At 26.7% G+C, this 9,580-nt stretch overlaps 1 protein-coding gene across 1 annotated transcript in view; it reads right to left on the reverse strand.

The window, feature by feature from the left end:
* Positions 1-1,723: 1,723 nt before the first annotated feature.
* The window catches only part of LOC107446386 (G protein-coupled receptor kinase 1), a 136,099-nt gene continuing 128,242 nt past the window's right edge, over positions 1,724-9,580 (reverse strand). Inside the window, exon 21 of the mRNA XM_016061016.3 lies at positions 1,724-8,847. The gene's annotated coding sequence lies outside the window, so the exon portion shown is untranslated. The remainder of the gene's footprint in view (positions 8,848-9,580) is intronic.

Here is a 9,580-nt window from a genome sequence, read left to right on the forward strand (position 1 = left end):
TAAATAATATGTTAAATATAAGATCAAATTTACTAATATATCGCAGATGATTATGTTAAAAATAATTTAATAACACCTCGTAATTAAACAACTTATAAATTTGGTTTAAAATAACGATTCTAACAGTTCTATTCCAATGGCCCCCACATTTCTAGATTTCAGATTCAAAAGCCAATCAGATTCGACACACACGCGTGACGTCGCAAACAAGTATCCTATCAAATCAGATTTAAATCACTTGGTTAGGCATAATAACCATTCTTCCCAAGTTGGATTTACTCAATTTGCATTTTTTTTAAATTCTATATTAATCGTCTGCAATTTATTTTAATATAATTTTTCTATCATCAATATCATGTAAATAATAATAGATTTTAACTACAGCAATCATTACTGCTCTTGTTTCACACTTGCATCTCTTGCTCAAAGTTAAACTCCCACACATTTTTCTGCAAGTAATCTACTAACCAGTTAAATATGTCCTCAAAGCTTCACCTGCTTTTTCCAGCACCCAAGAGTTAGTACATGGAACGAAAATACCAAAAGAGCTTCTTAAAGCAGACGATTATTAAGTCAATAATTTAAAATATTTTTCTCTTTTTTTAAAGTGACCTTTTATCTTTGATGAACACATTAGAATAAGCCAAACTAAGTAAAAAAGAAATATATATAAAAAAATACAATAGTAGCTATAGAAATCTTAATTAAGTTAGTAAAAAAAAGTATTTTTTTAATTGTGCAATAAACTGCTGAAAAATTAGCATTTTGGCAAAATATTGGGGGAGAGGCAAGAGCCCCTCTGTGCCCCCCCCCCCAAAGCTACGCTTATGGAAGTAATGAAAATTGCATTTTCTTTGCAAAAAAGTGACGACAGAGCCTTTAAAAAACAGACTTAAATTGAAATAATTCTCAACTTTTATAAGCCCAATCAGAAACTTTTCACATTAAAAAAAAAAAAAAAAAAAAAAAAACAGGATTATAGACGCTTTTTATTGGCACGAATAGTGATATGTGATTTATCTTCACATTGGCATTTTCATAATCAGTACTTAAGCTAATAATAAACTCAACCCTTTGACGCAGATGGGACACGGTGTCCATTTTATATAATTTTTTTCTGATGCTCGAATTACAAGCAAAAATATATTTTGGTATTTTATTAATAATAAAAAACTATCTTAATAATTACTAAAAAAAATCTGCTAGATTATTGGAATTAAATTTGTACTAAAATATAAAATCCAAAAAATTTAGTTTGAAAAAAACTTTTATTTTTTCATTCATATTCAGAAATTTAGCAATAATTGATTTTGTAAATTAATGCAATTTCAATGATGAATAACTTTTCCTTAGTTCTTAGCTACTAAAAAGTACTTATTTGAGAAATTATTGTTTGGAAGTGAGTAGTGTTGGGAAGATTTTACCTTTAACACAGAAAAAGACACTGGTGTTTCATGCTGCATTTCATAACCATTTATTAAAATGCTAAATATAATATTTTTCACTTATTTTTACCTAAATCAATACAAAATAATGATGAAAGTATGAAAAATATGCTTAATAAAAATTCTGCATCAAGAGTTAACCTAACAGTCATAATTAGCATTTGCAAGCTCACAATTGTTATAAAAAGTATCATATTATTCGCTAAATTCATATAGAGTAAACCGAAGCTAGATATGAATTGAAAGAGAAAATCATGGGAAACCAAAGAAAGACAGAATTCAAAAAGGAACATAAAATTTATTAATATGTTCAGTTCTCATATGTATATATTACACTTAATAAATAAGCAATTGGCCTTTGATCTTTTATGGTACAATGAGTAAAGTTGTTACATATAAAAGCCAGACCACAGCTATCTAAATTACAGTTTGTTACAAAACAAAATCATTACTAATGAATTTTTTCACTTGCTATTGAGATTTCAAACATGCGTTTTCATTTCACCTAAAATAGAAGCACTTTAGGATATTTTAAAAGGAAACAAAATAGAGATTTTTTTTCTTTTAGTTTTTAACAGGATTCAATATAATTTCAATATTTTGTATACCAAAACTAATAAAATGTGTAAAGAAATGCACTTTTTTTTTATTAATTTTACAAAAATGTGTTTCACATATTGCAGGGATTTTAAATTTAAATCTAATTTTACAGCCAGACCACAGCTATCTAACATACGTGTTAAGAAATTAAAATGATAACTAAGCAACAAATATTTTCCTTTATTTAAATTTCAGATTTCATTCATTACAAAATTTAAGGGGACTATATCATCTATCTTGGTTGCTTGACTCTAATGATATTTCTACAGAGAAATGTGAAAATATAGCACAAATATTTCAGAAGTAGATTATCAACAAAACTGAAAACATCACCTGTATATATATTTTATAATAGGAAACATTTCTTCACCTGTAAATTTGGCTTTTTATAACAGTTAGTCATTTCAAAGAAACTGAGAATTGTGAAAAAATATCAATCTCATATTTGGTTTAAGAAAGAGCAGAATTTTGCAGACAAAATATCTCAAGACAAAATCTTGTGTGAGCAAACTATAGTGGTAGAGAATGTCTAACTGGTAAAGTATAGCAAGACTTTACAGGAATCTCCTGTGCAGACAATACAAGTAACATTTACCACAATGTTTTTGCAGAATCGGACAGCAGTAAATCAAGTAATGAATTATCAGGAGTTAACTGACTAAGGTCTTAAGTAATGAATCGATTTATTTCAATTAAAAAGGTGTTTTAAAACATGGGATCTTAAACATAACTTAAAATTTCAACGTAGGTCATATAAATGACGTTATTTGAAAGTCAGTTTTATCCCACTAAAAATCGGTTCACAATTGTCTGAGATTTCTGTGCCAAAAATTCACATTTTCCCCAATAGAATTGGTATGAAATCATGACATTGTTCCCCTTAATAGAGGTATTTAAGCAGGAAACAATAATTCAATATTTTATACCAAATACGTACTAAAAGAAAACTACTTTTATTATATTAACTGCATCTTAAATATACAGGGATTTTAAATGTATATCTAAATGTACTGAAACAGAATAAAAGTTTATATGGCACTATATCGACCGCCTTTGTTAAGTCCTTCCTGAACATATATCAAAATTTTTGAAAATAGCATTAACAAGATATAAACCATGTCTATAAATATGTTGAAACAAATATACACAACAGACAAAAAATTTTAATTAAAAAGAAATACATAAACACAAAGCATATAATACAGTAATAATACTATATTCTACTCTGTATGGCATGCGATCTAGACAAAACAGTCTATACATCGAACACTTTGATTTAAAAAAAAAAATTCTAACTCAGAAATAATAAGTCTAAAAATATTTTTTTAATTTGGCAACATGTAGTGTACTTCATTTAATATTAGAAAGATAGAAAAAATTTAACTTGGAAAACAAACTGATAGGAGAGTAATATAATTCAATTGAAAGAAATGAGACAAATAGTAATGCTTAAACATCGCAATGAAAGCGATGTTTAAGCATTAAGTTAATGGAAAAAATTAGATACTCAGGCACAATTTAGAAAGTTTCCATTTTAATGTGATCTGTATTTGACAAAAATTAATGAAATCTTGAGTATTTTGATTTGATTTTTGCAAAAAATATTTATCTTTTTCTTTTCTTTTTCTTAAAAGAAAATCTGGACAATAAAAGGAAATAAAAAGTGTTTAATTTGAAATAAAAATCAAATTACTATATTATTGGATTTTATTCCTTTTCAATAAATACAAAAAAAAAGAAAGAAAACAGCATAAAATCGATTTATAAAATTTTTGGGGATAAATGAATCAGAATTCAATTTTTTTTTCACTAAAAATTAACATTATCATCATAATTTTATAAACAAAATATTTCTAAACTAAGAAAAATATCTGCAAGAATTATGCTTTTCCATTTTTCAAACCCTTTAGTGGCCAGATATGCATTATTAAAGAAAACCATTTAATTAAACAGATGTTGTTCAAATTATAAAATTAATAATAATTTACTTATTAAATCTCATAGTTATATTGTTACTATAACTTGTGTACTGCTATTGAAAAATTTAATTGTACTATACAAACATATTTTCCCTGAACAGAACTTTTAAGAAAAATAGGTTGTGATGAAAATTGCTTTGTCTCACTAATGATTTTGAAAAACATTTCAGAATTATATCATTAAATAATGGTTTATTTTTATTTTTTAAATCCTAAATCTGGATGAATTTTATTACGGAAAATTTTAATGCTATGGTCAGCAGTGAAGAACAATTTATTGAATATCTAAAGACAAAATGGTTGCATTGGCCAAAAACATAAGGTTTCAAATCAATTTTTTCCCCAAATCATTCAAAATAATACACATCCAGTCATTGAAAATAACATTTCAAAACACTGCCAATTAAAGAATTAATTTAGGGTTCAGTAGGAAATAATATAATTGGTGCAAAAAATAATTAAAATTTTAAATGTTATTTTCTAAACAATATATATGTATGTTACTGCAAAAGGTTTTTACTTGAAAATTTATAAATATATATTATTGTGGAGGTCCAAAATCAAGTGAATGTCAACATTCTCTGGTAAATACTAACATTCCGTTGATTCAGTGAATGTCAACATTAACTGGTGAATGTCACCCTTTATGTCCCTTAAGTGAACGTCTCCGACATTTGTTACTTATCATTATTTTGCACTTACACATCAATGAATGTTAATTTTAAGCATTGTGAATGTTTCATAAATTTTGTAAAGATTGTTTCTCATTAAGTGCAGAAAATGTTGAGTTATAGCAGCATGAGGAGTGTTTAATAAAATATCCTTTTCAAATTTCACTATTATCACTTAAAACAAGCACTGTTGGAAGAGTAATAAGTGAAAAGTACTGACAGCTTTCCCCATCAATAAACAAGCTGAATGTCGAAATTCGTAGCTGTATCATTTTAGGAGCAAATAATATTTAATAAACATTGACGACATTCACTTAAGCAACCATGTGAAGATCAATACTCAATGGAAAGGATTGACATTTACCAGTGAAAGTAGGCATTAACTTGTGAATATAGACATTTACCTGTTATTGTAACCCATGCTAATATGTTACAGTAACATATTTAAGCATGGGAGTCTCCCAGACAGGGAAGTCTCATTATCCCCCCCCCCCAACACTCTGTACCATACAGGGATTGGAATCTTGACATGCCCATGAAAGGATTTTCCGTAACTTGTGCTGTTCTTCCATTTGACAAGGATTTATAAGCCATACTTTGAATTGAGTACACAACCCTGCATATTATATACATAAAGATTCAAGTAAAACTTACATATTCAGAAAAATAACTGTAGAAGATTTCAAAGTAGTTTATAAAACACTCAATTTTTAAATTCAACTTAAAAGACTTTAGACTCAGTGTTGCAATTATTTTTATTGCCAGATAACAACGCTAAATCATTAACAAAAAATATCCATCACTCATTCATAATTTAATTCGAAAATAAACTTTTTTTAAACAAAAATTATTAAAGCCATAAGTTGGCTATATAAAGCATCAAAACAACGAATATCACAAACTATACTCAATAAAATCGATTACTCAAACAATTTCGTAATGCAGTAAAAAAAATATATTTAAAAATTGAAAATAATTTCTCTAATGTAGATCACAAATAAAATATGAAGAAAAAAATATCTAAAGTATTCAAAATATATTCACTGTTTCTTTGGAAAAGAAAATCAATAAAACTCTACAAGCAACAAAAAAAAATTAGATCCCTTTAAAACTTCATCAACAAAAACCATCATAGAAGTACAGAAATTTTGAGTTCATACCTAGTTCATAAGTAACAAATATTAATTCAAAAATTCACATTAAATGGAAAACAATATCCAAGGTATGGATGAAATGTTTCTGTAACTGAGTTATTTTTTAAAGTACCCTGTCATATAATTAAAACACTACACTTTTAAAATTATAAAATAAATCACGTATACATCACATATTTATATGTTGATATAATTATTGACCGTAATATGCTTACTAAAATTCACGATCACAGTTTAATTGCTAAACAAATAACTTTTCCCCAAACATGAAAAATTAGGGCTTTGCAGAAAATATAAACATAAGTGAAAAATATACAAGAAATAAGCACAGGTGTAAAAAAAAAAAAAAAAAAAAAAAAAAAAAAAAAAAAAAAAAAAAAAAAAAACAGAAATTTATTAACTGCTTTGAGTTAGACAGTTTTTCTTAATTCTAAACTTATATTTATACAGAATTAAGTTTTTTAACAACTTAGAAAATGTTTCAAAAAAACTTCCAAAAATTTTTTTGCCACTGTTGAAAAATAATTCCAAAGATGTCTGAACTTAACTTGTTTACAATAAATTAAACTGAAGCAAACATATATTAACTCATAAAAGTAGTTCTCTATAGATTTAACTTTATTGCATAATGCATGTGAACTTTATTTGTGAGTTTTATTGCTTCACAATAAAATGAAATATTTAAAAAAAAAACTCTAATAATTCTAAACTATATATGTGAGTATTTCCTTATTAGATTACTATTAATAACATAGTGTGTTAACTTGAAGTCACTATAGGGGCATAAATCAAGTTCCATATAAAAAAAAAAGGCAACTAGTACTGCATATCTTCAATCAAATATTAGTACTTTATTACTTACAAGTAACATGTTTATGCATAGTTATTTTCATGCGATTCACAAAACGAATTTATTTCTATGCATCACAGTGCACCATTAATTAAAATTATGTTAGACCTACCTAATTTACTTTTTAAACTTCAAAACCAATAAAACTAAAGGATTAATTACTGAAATAAAAGATAAACAATTTGAAAATTATTCCAAACAAACTAGAAAAGATAAATACTATTTTTAAATAAAAATTATTTATAAATTTTACAAAACAAATATAAATTTAGCAAAAAAACGATCTGTTTTAACATATTATAAAATAAATATATTTCATAATGAAAATAATCTCACAGATTAAGCTGCACAAACGGCTTGAGTTATTTCTCAATATATATATTAAGTAATTTTTTTTTCCTTTTAAAAAACTGAAATTATATACACTACAATGAAAATTTTAACTATAAAATTTATATGATCTATGTATATACAGTGATGACATATGAACATAATGAGTAAAATATGTATAAAATGGAATATAACAATTGAACATCGCATAATATCTTTACACATAAAAGTGGAGTTGAATTTTTACTAAAACTTTTTAAATTATTGCGACATAAATTTACTAATCAAAATTATTTATTAAACCAATTCAAATGTTTTGAACAATTACCAATACTTAAATAGACAATTAGTACAGCAAAACAATTACAACTGAATTCTGTTATAGCACATCATAGACTTCATCACTTTTAAACACAAATTGTCAATAAAGTTATACTACGTAGTAAATGTATATGATTTGGACTATTCCAAACTCAAGAATGTTATGCTTTGCATCTTCACAACATTAAATAACCAGTTTGTGATGTAAGAAAGGCATGAACGGAACATGGACAGCCAGTTGTTTTGATTGGATCTTTGTCAATTTATTAAATTTTGATACAGATCTATGAGAAATTCAGATCATATTAAAATATTGTAGCTCAAAAAAATGAATTTTCATTAGCCGTAACTTAAAATTCAAATCTCTTCCGTTTCGTATCAGAAACAGAGAAAAATAACCATTTTTTGATCTAAAACATGCTATAACAGTATTCAACCGTACCTAAAAACCTATCTGAGAAAGAAAATTTTTTAAATAAAGCACAATCAGTTTTTAATATTTCCAAGAATATACTATATCGAATACTTTGACTCACACTGGTATAAATATACATAAATTATACTCTTAGGTGAAAATTACAATTTGAAAAGCCTAATGAGTCTAAACAGCAATTAACCATGCGGAAACAATTTCCTCCATGCTTTTACAAAACATAGATTATTTTCTCCCTCTTCCACTACAAAACAACAACACAGCCCACCACACATCTGTGCAGAGCTACTTCACTTATTTGTGTACAAAGGGGTTTTTTTTAATTTTATTTTAGCAACAACACACATTGCATAGAGGGTTTTTTTAAAGATGGAAGATAAACTGGAGGAGAAACTTCATCTTTTCCAGAATTGCGTTGACAAAAATAAAGAGTTGGGAGAGAGAAGTGTTCCAATACAAAGCAAGCATACAAACCATACAGCTACATACACTCTTACATTACAACTATACAAAATAATTTATCGAGCTTGAATTCGAATGCCACAACACAAAAGAAGTGAATGCCAGATGAAGGCCAGCTAACAATTAAATGTGGCTACATCTGTTATCACACAGACAGGAAGGGGGGGAAAGAAAAGGTTTATCAGACCAGCTGAAGTTTTACAGATGTACGCTAACCCCAGGAGGGATGTTAGTGATTTAACACTTGGCAATGTTTTAAACAGTTTGAGAAGGGTTAAGTTCATCTTTCTCTTGACTATCTACATCGGAAAAGTCAGTTCGCTTTTCATCGAGGAAGCAGCAATCGAAGAAGGAAAATTTTGTTTGTTTTTGTTTCTTTTCTTTTTTTTAATAAGTTAGTAACCCGTGCATTTTGAAACCTCACTTCTACCAACAACCAGAGTGAGGAAAACTGAAAATCGAAGTTGGCCATGCAATTTCTTCAATTCTTATCATTGATTTGAATTTTTTTGTTGTTTCCATGCTATTTTGTGATAAATACTTTATTTTAAAAAACAATCTTGTGAGCACTGGATCCGTATGGCAACCAGAATGTGGAAAACCTATCAACAACAAAAAATAAGTTATCCACAACTAAATAGTCAATAAAATTTTCTGAAATAAAAAATTATTAAATAAATCTTAAAATTACTACAAGTGGCTAAACAAATATTTCAAAAGTACTTTTAGGGGGAATTTTTCTTCTCGGTGAAAATAAATACATAGCAATTATTTTTGCAATATTATGCTTATGTAAGAATTAATGTTAAAAACTATCATTACTTTTTCTTTAAATTTCATTAATTTTATACTTTACAGAAGATTTTTCCCAAATAGAAGTCAGGGTGCGAAGCCAGATTTTTCATCGAAAAATAAGCACCTTATAAGTACTTTTGAAGAACTCAAAAAATATTTTTAATATCACTTTCCAAAAAAAAAAAATCATAACTAGGATCTGTGCTGTAACAAAAATTATTTTTTTCCATCTTTTTAAAGTTCTTAATTTATAAACATAAAGTCAATAAAATTCAAAAACATTTTAAAAAAACTTTACATAATCATGATAAAATACCTAGTTTGTGATGAATAATGCACAGAAAATTATCAAAATCATGAATTTTTTGTAATTTAGAACAACTATCGATACGGCAAAGAAAAAATCTCTTCTTAAAAGTTAAAAAAAGAAGCACTTTTTACAATCACCAAATAAAAAAAACCACCTTTAAGGGCTTTTAAAAAACGTAAATCAAAAATAAGCACTTTCAGGGATGAGAGTAGTTGGAATTAGGGCTTTGC

The sequence above is a fragment of the Parasteatoda tepidariorum genome, chromosome 6 (assembly GCF_043381705.1).
Source record: "Parasteatoda tepidariorum isolate YZ-2023 chromosome 6, CAS_Ptep_4.0, whole genome shotgun sequence".
Taxonomy (NCBI): domain Eukaryota; kingdom Metazoa; phylum Arthropoda; class Arachnida; order Araneae; family Theridiidae; genus Parasteatoda; species Parasteatoda tepidariorum.